Source organism: Zalophus californianus, chromosome 1 (genome assembly GCF_009762305.2).
Source record: "Zalophus californianus isolate mZalCal1 chromosome 1, mZalCal1.pri.v2, whole genome shotgun sequence".
Lineage (NCBI taxonomy): Eukaryota > Metazoa > Chordata > Mammalia > Carnivora > Otariidae > Zalophus > Zalophus californianus.
The window spans coordinates 58,299,747-58,312,978 of NC_045595.1; the positions used below are offsets into that span (position 1 = coordinate 58,299,747).

Consider the following 13,232-nt stretch of genomic DNA (forward strand, 5'->3'; position numbering starts at 1 on the left):
CCCAACACAAGACATTTATGATGAAGAACCATCCCATGGAGTAAAGCTACAAAGAGTGACCAGGATGAGCCTTGTTTCCCATGTGGAGAGGTCCGGCATCATAGGGATTAGTTGAAGAAACACAAAGCAAACCAGGAGACACATGTGAAGGAAGTGGCAGTCATCCAGAAGAAAGCTTCAACTTATGAGAGAGCCAGGGAAGACCATGAGATCGAGGAGAAGAGTTTTGTGCAATCTCATTTTCCTACTCACAAACCTAACATATTCAAGGGTTGCATAAGAATTTAAACAGTCACCAGAGAAATGAAAATTGTGAGAAGCCATGTAGAAATAACGAGGGTGAAAAACCTCTCACAGGTTTTTCAGCATAAAAGAACTCAAATAGAAGACAAATCCTGTGGAACTAGGCCAGTTTGGTAGCCACAGTACCTGTATACAGAAGCAATTCACAGGGAAGGAAATATATATGAGGTGTGTGGGCAAGTTTGGAACCATGGTTTTAGTGGACATTTGAGAATTTGTGTGGAAGAGGGTCCAGATAAATGATAGATGGACTCCATCTAAAGTCTTTTGTGCTGTTTCTGATCTTTTCTGGATTCTGCCAGCTCATCATGGTTTGCCTTCTTTCTCTAGCTATATCTTTGTTGAGCTCATGTATCTACTTTGTTGTCTTGTTTTATTTTGGCAGTGACTTCATTAAATCTTCATACTTTAAGATGTAAAATTCAGTATTTGTGTTCTGCTCAGAAGCGATGTTTTCTGGTGAGTGATATTCATCTGCTATTAATTTTTCTGTGAGATTTCTCTTTTTTCATTTATTGTGGTATCTTTATAAACATCTGATACTCAATTATTTTTGATTGCTCATCTCTGCATAAGGAAATTTTTCATGGATGAGTTGTTTATTTCAGGTTCAATGGAGGACAAGGTTGTGCCTAGGCCTGGCTGTAGTTAATGTGTGTGCATCTTTCAGTGTCCACTTGTTCCCACCTGACAGTTCAGTCACCTGTAGGCCTGGTCACGGAATGAAGTCTCTCTTTTTAACCTGGCCACATGGCCTGGTGGCTTGTAGCAAATATCTTTTCCCTCTGTCTGGGATTGCTTATGGAGCTCAGCTCACTGTTTTTCAGACCCAAACTGAGTACAGAGAAGGTAATACATTTTTTTTTCTTCACCAGAAAGGATTTTAGTTCTTACTTGGGTACATGTACCTTATCAACTCTCTCTGGTACCTGCAGCCATGGGCACTTTCTCTAACACTGTTTTCCCCCACATTCCTGCTCAAATTTTATTGCTTTTTTATACTTCACCTAATTTTTGAAGATTTTATTAATTTATTCATTTTAGAGATAGAGAGAGAGAGAGAGGAGAGAGTGAGAGTGAGCAGGGGGAGGAGCAGAGGAAGAGAGATAAGCAGACTCCGCACTGAGCATGGAGCCTGATTCAGGGCTTGATCCCACGACCCCAAGATCACAACCTGAGCCAAAATCAAGAGTAGGACACTCACTCGACTGAGCCACTCAGGTACCTCCATATACTTCACCTATTTTTTGATTTGGTGTTTTAGCTAAATCCTAGTTCTCATCAAGGTAATGTTTGATTTTCTTGCTGTTTCTGAGAGATTTCAGTGAGAAGAGGAGAATGCCAACTTAATGGGGCTATTTTCAAAAGTCCTGTTTGTATTTTTAAGTTTTGTGACAATTTTGCTGCCAATCGATGCCATCTAACTTATATATCATATTTTGTATAGGTGATAAGACCAATTCATACCTAGGTCTTTAGAAAGTACAGATTTCACAAAGAAATTCTTGTTTATTCATTGAGGTTAAATGAAGCATCTTAGAAGACAGTGTCGTTCTCATTACTGCATAGCATGTTACTATTTTCATAGTCTAGCAATCTGGCTTCTTAGTTGGAAAGCTCAGGAACCAACTCCAACTAATTTACTCAGAAAGAGAGCTTGTGACAAGGATACTGGGTATCTCACAAAAGTATAAAAGGATCACAGGATTGTTTACGTGGCTAAATCTCTGGGCACCACTTCCAGAGTCCCGCTGCAGAAACTGGGACTGTTCCTACAGCCCCGATCTGTACATCTTGGTCTGCAGATGCTGGGTCATGTGCACCTGCTAACTATGAGAGAAGCTGGGAAGCAGAATCCTGGGTTCTTAACTGCTTCTAAGTAGTGGGTGGGCTCTGCCTCTGCTAAAACTCCTAAGGCCGTGATTTGTCACTCTCAGGAGGGTGTCTTAGTCAGTACAAGTTGCTATAACAAACATGCCATAGACTGGGTGGCTTAAACAACAGAAATTTATTTTCTCACAGTACTGGAGGCTGGGAAGTTTGAGATCAAGATCCTGGCAGACTCAGTTCCTGGTGAGGACTCTCTTCCTGGTTTGTAGATGTCCCCCTTCTTGCTGTGTGTACATATGGTGGAGAGAGAGATCATCTCTCTTGCGTCTCTTCTTGATAGGGCACTAATTCCATTCCTGGGGCTCTACCTTCATGACCTAATTATCTACAAAGACCCCACTTCCAAACACCATCACACTGGGGGGTTAAGGCTTTGATATATGACTTTGTGGGAGACAAAAACATTCAGTCCATAGCGGAGGGTGATTCATTTGCTAAGCAGCAAAACAAGCCAACAAACAGGTTTCCTTCACTATCCCATTCTTTGACTATCCAATGTCAGGCCGCACCTACACTTCCACATTTCCCCATGTATAAACGCATGTTTGTATTTGCTGCTGACACAATACAACTATCTTATTACCGAAAGCATTTATCCTTTAAAAAGAGGGTCTCCCGAAGTTTCGAAGCCCAGGGTCTTGAGGAGCTGCCGATTCTTCCTCTGGTGAAATTTCTCCTAACACTAAAAAAAGATTCAGATGCTGGGTATCCAAGAAGAATAAAAGAGTCATCAAACTGGGTCTAATTACCAACCTAAAAGCAGGACTTTAGTTGGGTCCCTCTGACTATTTCCGGTACATTTTTTGAGATGCTTTCTTTAAAAGGGGTTTATAAACTATAAACAAATCGGTGAAGAAGTAATTGTTCACTGGCTAAGATGACTTTAATCCTTGCTTGTAATTCGTTTGGCATCTGACCAAATCAGTGACTGTGTCTTTGCTACAAGAATTGTGTTCCATAAAAACCAACTTTTCCTAGGTTGTTCTTGGTACCCTAAGAAAAGGTAAAAATAGCTTGTATTATGGCAAGGGAGGTATTCATACATAACCCACTGGGGACAGGATCACCTCATCCCAAGGTTATCAGGTCATTTGTTCTTGGGTCTTAACATGCCCTATTTCTCCTGAAAAGGGTTATGAAGATTTCCTTGATGACTACCTCTCTCCCCCCAGTGGTAATTCCTGGATTCCAGATGTTAGATCAAGTTCTTGAAAGCTGTCTTTCTCCTGGCTCCTCCTTCTTGTCCTGGTAGCTCAAGCTTACTCTCTGATGGTGCTGGCTTGGTTCTGGATCATTGGTATTGATCATTGATCAAGACCTCACTGTCTTGGGGAGTCATCTGTCATCGGCCCCCTTCTCTCCCTCATGCCCTGTATTTGCTTTCCCCCACCAGTGCCTTGCCTTTGGAGAGGACAAGCACAGCTCTACTCCAGACAGCAGTGTTCTGGCCAGACATCATCTCTTTCTGGTGGGTGCAACTTACCAAATTTTCTATTCTTTGAAAAGTATTGAGGTCCTGCCAGCAACCTGGGTTGGTAGTGTAGGCTTTCATACAATAGAATATATCCATAGGATTATAAGCAGAATGTGCTGAAATTCTGGTAGTGAGACTTGAATCAACAGAGAACCATGTTACCCAAAGGCTGGAGGAGAATTTTGGTGAAATCTCAAAGGTGATCTGGAGACAGCTGTCTATATATTCTTACTGGCGGTTGTCTTGTAACTGTATGTAGTTCTTTGGGTCTCTCCAGTAGTGGGGACTTGAGTCTCTGCATAGACCTGGTGCTGTGCTCAGCTGATGGTGATGATGGAAGTCATCTGGGGGTAGGTGCACAATGAGGTCACTCCCGAGACAACGTCCTAGGAAAGGGACACCCAGTCACCCCAGCATATGCGTGTGATGCGTCCCTGATCGGTGCCTGACATCTGTAGTCCGCCCACCCAAATCAGGAGTGGGATGGCTCATGTATTTGAGATACTTCTCTCTGTTTTCCTGGATAGATTTCAATGAGATGTTTAAAATAAAAAAAATTAAAGTCACAAAGAAACTTAAAATGATTCCATTTTGGTTAGAAAAATATATACATGCATGGAAAAGAACTATCAGAGAGACATAGAGCAAAATGTTCACAATGGTTATCTCTGGGTGGGTGGGATACAGGTGGTTTTCCTTTCTTCTTTTTGTTTCCCCCTATTTTCTAAATGCTCTACAGTTTTGCAGAACACGTGCTACTGTTGGGATAAGGAAAAATAAACAATAAAAAGTTAAAATGTATCAATATCTGAAAATATAGACTTGCATAACTAATAAATTAAGGGAGTGTTTATTTATGAAAAAATATTTTTTTCAAGATTTATTTATTTGAGAGAGAGAGAGAAGACCACATGAGAGGGGGCGAGGGCAGAGTGAGAGGGACTGAATCTCATGCAGACTCCCTGATGAGCACCGAGCCTGACACAGGGCTCCATCTCACCACCCTGAGATCATGACCTGAGCCAAAACCAAGAGTCTGATGCTCAACCAACTGAGCCACCTAGGTGCCACTGAAAAAAAATATTTTTATGAGAAAATTTAAATAAGAAAGTAAACCTAACCTTAAAACACTGACATACTGGAAGGCATTAAATACATACGGAATACATTTTACATATGTAAAAAATACATTTATGTGGGATACATGTTGGAATATATTAAATTAAAATGAAGAAATTCTAGGAGCACCTGGGTGGCTCAGTCGGTTAAGCGTCTGCCTTCGGCTCAGGTCATAATCTCAGGGCCCTGGGATCAAGCCCCGCGTCGGGCTCCCTGCTCCGTGGGAAGCCTGCTTCTCCCTCTAGCTTCCTTCACCCCTGCTTGTGCTCACTCGCACTCTCTCTCTCTTTTTCTCAAATAAATAAATAAAATCTCTTCAAAAAATGAAAAAATTCTATACATCAAAAGACACCATTAAGAAAATTAAAAGGCAAGCCTTTTAGGTTTCAGTGGGGTTCACAGTTCTGTGAATAAGATAGGCACTTGATAAACATTTGCTGAATCAATTAATAAATGAACACACTCTGGGGTTTCCTGAAGTGGCAGGCTCTCCAGTGCATTTTAAATGAAATGAAATCAATTTACGAAAACGTGATTTGCACCTCTCTTCTCCCCCCAACAAATTAATTGTGTAAAGCAAAAGATCAGATGTGACTGACTGTTCTGTTACTGCTCTGCACCTGAGCATGGTCATGGCCCTCTCCCCTGTGCCCTGGCCCAGACTCGGTTTCCTTATCTGGAAAAGGATAACAGCCACCTGCTAGCACTGTACTTTAAAAAGTGTAAGAGTTAAGAGTCCATGTGAATATGAATGTATCAGGGCCAAAGAAACAGAAGTAGTTAAAATAATTTTTTCATCATGAATTTTGAACACATACAGAAAATTGTACCAAACAGAAATGTACATCGGGGAGTGAGTTACCACAAGGCAAATACCCAGAGAGCCACCAGTCATGGCAGAAAACTGAACACTCTAAGTATCAGAAATCCCTTTGTGCCCTTTTTTTTTTTAATGATAAATGAGACTTTTTTAAAAAAAGATTTTATTTATTTATTCGAGAGAGAGAGAATGAGAGCACGAGAGGGAAGAGGGTCAGAGGGAGAGGCAGACTCCCCGCTCAGCAGGGAGCCCGATGTGGGACTCGATCCCGGGACTCCAGGATCATGACCTGAGCCGAAGGCAGTCGCTTAACCAACTGAGCCACCCAGGCACCCCTTTGTGCCCTTCTTAATCTTTTCCTTCTCCGTCCTCCTCCCAAAGGAGCACTATCCTGACTTTATGGTAATTACTTCCTCTCTCTCTTTTTAAAATAGTTTTATCTCTGTATGAAGCTTACATCCCTAGAACATGTTTGCATCATTTTGTGGTTTTTAAAAAATATAAAGGGAGGGCACCTGGGTGGCTCAGTTGGTTAAGCGACTGCCTTCGGCTCAGGTCGTGATCCAGGAGTCTCTGGATCGAGTCCCGCATCGGGCTCCCTGCTCGGCAGAGAGTCTGCTTCTCCCTCTGATCCGCCCCCCTCTCATGTGCTCTCTCTCTCTCTCTCTCATTCTCTCTGTCTCAAATAAATAAATAAAAAAAATCTTTAAAAACATTTGTTTAAAAAAATATAAATGGAATCATGCAGTTTGTGTCCTTCTTGTTTGGCATCTTCCATTTAGCATTGTTTGTGATATTCATCCATGCTGTTGTAGAGCTGCGTGTTCATTTTTCTTGCTGTGTGGTATTTCTTTGTAAATGCCCTTTAGCTTACATTTCCATTTTCTTGCTCATGAACATGTGGCTCATTTCCAGTTTGGAGCTATTATGAACAATGCAGCTCTGAACATTTTCCCACCTGTCTTGAACACTTCACGTGCTGCCGTGAACTCTTTTGTACATATGCATGCATTTCTATTTGGGAACAAATTTGGAGTGGAATTGCTGGGTCACACACTATGCTTGTCTTCGACTTTAGTAGATAATGCGAAACTGGATTCCAAGAGTTGTGTCCATTCACAGTTTTGCAGGCAGAACGTGAGAATTAGTATTATTCCACATCATGCCAATACCTAATTTTGCCAGAACTTTAAATTCTAACCTATTCTCATGGATGTGTAAAAGTATCTATCTCATTGTGGTTTGAATTTGCATTTCCATAATTACCAATGAGCTGAGCATCTTTTCATGTGTTTGTAGATCTTCTGGATATTCTCTTTTGTGAAGCCCTTGTTCAAATTTCTTGCCCATTTTTCTTTTGAGTTTTCTGTCTTTCTTATTGAAATGTGGGAGTACTTTTCCTATTCTGGATGTGAGCCTTTATCCGTTAGATGTCACCAATACCTTCTTCCATTCTGTAGCTTGCCTTTCAACTTTTTAAAGGGTGTCTTTGATGTCTAGAATTTCTTATTCTAGACATTTTAACTTAATATATTAAGTCAATATATCTTAATATATTCCAATATGTATTCTACCTATGTATTTTTATACACAATATAAATAACATTCATATAATATGTATAATATACAAAAATATATAGTCACATATATAACATGTATTCCATGCATTCCAATATGTCAGTGTTCCTCTTTAAGGTTAGGTTTTCTTGAATCTTATTGAAAAAAGATTTTTTTTGACCCTGAGATTACATATTCTCTTTATATGATCTTCCAGAACTTTATCATTTTACCTTTCATATTTAGATCTACAATTCCACCTGACCTGATTTTCTTATATATGGTGGGAGGCAGGGATCAGTTTAATATTTTCCTCATGGAAAACCATGGATAACCAACAAATTTATTTATATTTATTAAAAATAATTCCCCACACCCAATTCTGAGCTGTTACTGTTTTAAAACAATAAATTGAGCTTCTGATTATGTTTCTGGAGTCTCTTCTCCTTCGTGGGTCTATTTGATTATGTAACCTTGCACAGAACTGTGTTGTCTTAAGCAATGTAGCTTTATAACTTCCTGATAACTGGTAGAACAAGTTCTCCTACTTTGTTCTTCTTTTTCTTTTTTTTAAAAGATTTTATTTATTTGTTTGACAGAGAGAGACACAGCGAGAGAGGGAACACAAGCAGGGGGAGTGGGAGAGGGAGAAGCAGGCTTCCCGCAGAGCAGGGAGCCCGATGCGGGGCTCGATCCCAGGACCCTGGGCTCATGACTTGAGCCGAAGGCAGACGCTTAACGACTGAGCCACCCAGGCGCCCCTGTTCTTCTTTTTCAAGATTGTCTTGGTTATTCCTGGCCTTTTGCTCTTCCATATAAATATTTGAAACAGCTTGCTAATTTTCACAAAAAACCTGTTGGGATTTTGGTTAGGATTGCTTTGAAGCTACACAGGAATTAGAAAGAATTTACATTTTGGGGCGCTTGGGTGGCTCAGTCGGTTAACCGTCTGCCTTCGGCTCAGTTCGTGATCTCAGGAATTGAGCCCCACATTGGGATCCCTGCTCGGTGGGGAGCCTGCTTCACCCTCTCCCTCCACCTCTCCCCCCTGCTTGTGCTTTCTCTTTCTCTCTCTCAAATAAATAAATAAAATCTTAAAAAAAGAAAGAATTTACAGTTTTACAATATTGAATTTTACAATCCATGAATATGCTTATATATCTTCATTTATTTAGGTTTTCTTTAATTTTATTTGTAAGTATTTGATATTTATTGATGCTAGCATAGTGGCTTCTTTAAAAAAGTTATTTTCAGTTTGTTACTATCTGTAGAAATTCAGTAGATTTTTATATATTAATGTTGTATTAATTCAATTCCAGTTTTAGTTCTTTTCTATTCCTTCTTTTCCTTGCCTTGCTGCACTGGTTAGAATCTCTGATAAAATGCCAAGTAGAAGTGGTGATAGTGAGTCCCACTGACTGATTCCTGATCTCAAAGGGGAACGAGTTCAATATTTCATCATTAAATATGATGCTTGCTATATGTTTCTATATATTTCCTTTACAGATTATGAAAGTTTCATTCTATTCCTACCTTGATAAGATTTAAAAATTAATGAATGTATGTTAAATGTAATCAATTTTTCTTCATCTTTGGAGATAATTATATGCTTTTTCTACTCTATTCTGTTAATATGGTGACCTCTAGATGTTAAACCGACCTACAAATTTTGGAATAAATTTGAGTTGCTGTGATTGATATGTCACTGGATTTGATTGGCTAATGTTTGAGTCAGGATTTTTTCCATTTATTTTCCTTTTTAAAACATTTTATTTATTTATTTTTGAGAGAGAGAGAGAGAGAGAGAGAGAGAGTGCGGGGGGGGGGTGTCGGCTGGCAGAGGGAGAAGCAGGCTCCCCACTGAGCAGGGAACCCGATGCGGGACTCGATCCCAGGGGACCATGACCTGAGCTGAAGGCAGACACTTAACTGACTGAGCCACGAGGTGTCCTTCCATTTATTTTCATAAGTGATATTTCTTTTCTTATTATGTCTTTTGGGGTTTTGATATCAATCATATTCTCCTCATAAAACAGGTTGTGAAGTGTTCCTTTTTTCCCCTCATCTCTGGATTTAAATTTCTGGTAAAAATTATTGGCGAAGCCATCTCGGTCTCAAATGTACTTTGTGAAAGATTTTTACTTATACTTTCGATTTCTCTAATAGTTTAATAGAACATTTAATATTTTATATTTCTTCTTCTTTTCCCCCGGAGCTTCATTGAGATATGACTGACAAATAAAAATTGTAAATATTTAGCTTGTACAATGTGATTTTTAAAAAGTGTACAATGTGATGATTTAATATACATATATTGTGAAATAATTATCACAATCAAGTTACCTCCCAGTTACCATTTATGTGTGTGTGTGTGTGTGTGTGTGTGTGTGTGTGTCAAGAACACTTAAAATCTACTTTCTTAGCAGATTGCCAGTATTCAATACAGTATTATTAACTATGGTCACCATAAACTTAATCATCGTATAACTGAAAGTTTGTGCCCTTTGACCAACGTCTCCCCTTTCCCCCTATCCTCCCGTCCTTGACAGTCATTGTTTAACTCTCTGGTTTTATGGGTTTTACTTTTTTAGATTGTAAGATCCTGTTTTTAATTCATTCTGCCACTCTGTGTTTAATCCATATACATTTAAAGTAATTTAAAGTTAGGGTTAGGGTCAGGCTCAGGGTTAGGGTTGCTGTTATTGATGCATATATTACACATGATATTATTACATTTCTCTATGTCAAAGACCCGATATTATATTATATACATATTATTTTATACAATTGCTTTTAAAATCAGTTATGAAAAATGTATACTATTTTTTATAATTACATAATTACTTTTATTAATGTGTGTGTGTGTGTGTGTGTATTTAAATTATTATCTGGGGTTATTTGCTTTCACACTATAGAACTTTCTTTAGTAGTTCTTGTCAATCAGGTCTAATAACAACAAATTCTCTTGCTTTTTGTTCATCTTGAAAAGTCACCTGCATTTTAGAAAGATAGCTTGGCTGGACAGATTTCTTGGTGGGCAGTTTTTTCTTCAAGCACTTTGGATATATTATTCTCTTGCCTCTGCCTCCATAGTTTTTGTTCAGAAGTCAACTTTTAATTTTATTGAAGTTCCTTTGTGCATGACAAAGTTCTTTTTCTCTTGATGCTTTGAAGATTTCTTGTCTTTGACTTTCTGCATTTTTACTATGGTGTATGTTTTTGCCGTTATCCTATTTGTAGTTCATTGAGCTTCCTGGATGTGTACATTACTGGTTTTCAATGAATTCGGGAAGTTTCTGCCATTATTTCTTCAACTATTTTTTCTGTCCCTTTCTCTCTCTCGTATTCTGGCAATGCCATTATGTTTATATTGATGCAGTTGATGGTGTGCCACATTTCTTTAAGACTGTTCATTTTTCTTCATTCTTTCTTTTGTCTCTGTTCTTGCATAATCTCTATTGATGTATCTTCAAGTTTGTTAATTCTTTATTCTGCCAGTTCCCATTTACTTTGAACCCTTTTAGTGAGTTTTAAGTTTCAGTTATTCTAATTTTCATCTCCATTACTTCCATTTGGTCTTTTAAAATAATTTCTATCTCTTTATTGATATTATCTATTTGATGCAGCATTGGGAGCATACTTTCCTTTACTTCTTTAATTATGCTTCCCCATAGTTCTATGAATATAGTTCTAATGGCTACTTTGAAGTCTTCTTCTATTAAATCTGACATCTGGTCACTCTCACAGGCAATTTGGATTGTTTGCTTTTTTTACTGGTGTAGGGGTCATACTTTCTTATTTCTTTGCCATCTATCTATCTATCTATCTATCTATCTATCTATCTGGTTGGAAATTGGACATTTTAGATAATACATTGTATCGCTCACCTCCATACTCCAGGGTTTGTTATTGCTATTGTTTAATTTTTAGGGGTGGAATGGAAGAAGGGAACACCCACCACTTGACCATAGTCAGTTGGGACTAAGTCTCAGCAATAGGCAGCTGGGGACAGGATGAGAATTGTTGAAGTTCAGCCCCTCCTGACAAGAAAGCCCTCTGAATAGGAGCCGGGGGACAGGAAGCACCGTGTTCTCAGCTATAGATGTCTGGAGTGGAGTCTCTGCCTCACCCATGTGGGATGGTGGAGCGGTACCGTGCACTCTCACCTTTCTCACGAAATTTTCATAGATTTCTTTGCATAAATGTTTCTTTATTTGCTGTTTGCCATTATGACCATTTCCAGAGCCTTTAGAGTATCTTGTTCTGTTCTATAAGTTTTAGCAGGTTCACTGGGGAGTGGGTCAGTAAAGCTCCCCACGCTCTTTCCAGGTGGCCAGAATGTGAATGCAATGGCTGGAGCTTGTGCTAGGGGGTGGAAGCCACGTGAAAAGAGTGAGTATCAGGGAGAAGGAGCCAGCATCCCAGCTGCCATCCCAGCCTGGGACAATGTACCTGACAGAGAAATTAGTTCCATCTCTTTTAAGCTATTGTTATTTGAGCTTTCAATTTTTCCACATTCTAACCCCAATCATACACATTTTGGGGGCATTTTTTTTTTTGGTCTTGGCTTCTTTCTGAACATTATCTTCCGTGTCTCCTCATACAGGTCCCAATGTCTCCTGCTGCTCAAGACTCCTGACATTAGAAATGATTGAATGGCCACCCCAGCTCTCTGCACCTGGACCAACGACCAATGGCCAGGGAGGCAGTGAAGAAGCACAGATGGAGAAGCTGAGGGTCCTCCCGGAGAAGGGGGGTCCCAGCTGTCAATTCTAACACAAGGGTCTCATGCTGTGCTAGTCCCCGCTGCCCTACCACCTAGAGGTGTAAGCTTGTCATGCCACTTTGTGAGCATGTCTCTGAGGGAATGTGCTGAGGAATCTGAGGTGCTAGGCTGCACCACCAGCACACCCCGGGACCCGACCTCCAGGCTCTTCTAGGACTGGAAGCTGCCAGCCCAGGGAGCACAGCAGAACAGTGGAAAGCATGGGTTCTGGATGGACTCTCCACTTCTCCACACACCTGCTGTGTAAACTAGGCATCATTTCACCTCTCTGAACCCAGTTTCCTCATCTGTACCTCTCGGTTCCTGCTTCACAGGGTGTGGTGGGAATTAGACTTAGCCAGCAGTAAAGCAGCGGGCAATCTGTCAGGATCAGAGGAGCTGCTCCCATTTCCCAGTGAGGGAAGAGGCGCAGAGTGATGCCGGGCTCCTGACTCCTCCCCTTCGGAGGCCCTGCCTTCCTGCAGCCTCCAGCTCCCCTCCCCCATATCGTGTTCTTCTCCGTCCCTAGGGAAGGGGCATCTCCTTTGCTGGTGAGGGCAGGGAACCCACCCACCAAGCTCTGCCTTCGCACTCCCCATGCCTCCGGAGCATGAAGCTCCTCCCCCTTCCTCCTCTGCCCGGAGTCTGTTGTGTTTTGTTTGCCCTGTGTTATTGTGGTAAAATACACATTAGATTTACCACTTCGTCATTTGTAAGTGCGCAGTGCAGGGGCATGAAGCACACTCCCACTGTTGCCCAGCCATCCCCAGCATTGTCTCCGGAACGGTTTCATCTCCCCAGACAGAGAGTCGGTGCCCCATCCTCTGCACCCACCATCCTACTTTGTTTCTATGAATTTGGTGATTCTAGATACCCCGTGTAGGTGGAATCCTACAGTAGCTGTCCTTTTGTGACTGGCTTATGTTACTTAGCATGAAGTCCTCAGGGTGCTTCCATGTTATAACGTGTGTCAGACATCTGTTTTAAGGCTGAATAACATTCCATTGTCTGAGTTTTTCCATTCATCCATTGATGAACAGCAGAGTCATTTCATACCCCTTTCTAAGCAGGCTAGGAGGGGCCTGGGGTCCCCTTGAGAGTCTGCTCTCTGATGCTCAGATGTCTCCTAACTGAATATCCAGGCAGAGATATGCATCTAGTTCGGGAGATTTTAAGGCTGGCTGTCACTTCAAAGCTGGACTGGGGCTGGGGCAAGGAAGGGGTCCATGTACGGAGGCAGCAGGGGTAGGGTAGGGGCTGAGAATCTCAAAGCTGTGGGAGATGAGCAATCCACTTTCCTTGTG

The 13,232-nt window shown here is 40.7% G+C and overlaps 1 long non-coding RNA gene across 1 annotated transcript in view; it reads left to right on the top strand.

The window, feature by feature from the left end:
- The window catches only part of LOC113918396, a 28,571-nt gene extending 16,045 nt beyond the window's left edge, over positions 1-12,526 (top strand). Inside the window, exon 3 of the long non-coding RNA XR_003518546.1 lies at positions 11,770-12,526. This is a non-coding gene — a long non-coding RNA (uncharacterized LOC113918396). The remainder of the gene's footprint in view (positions 1-11,769) is intronic.
- Positions 12,527-13,232: the final 706 nt, after the last annotated feature.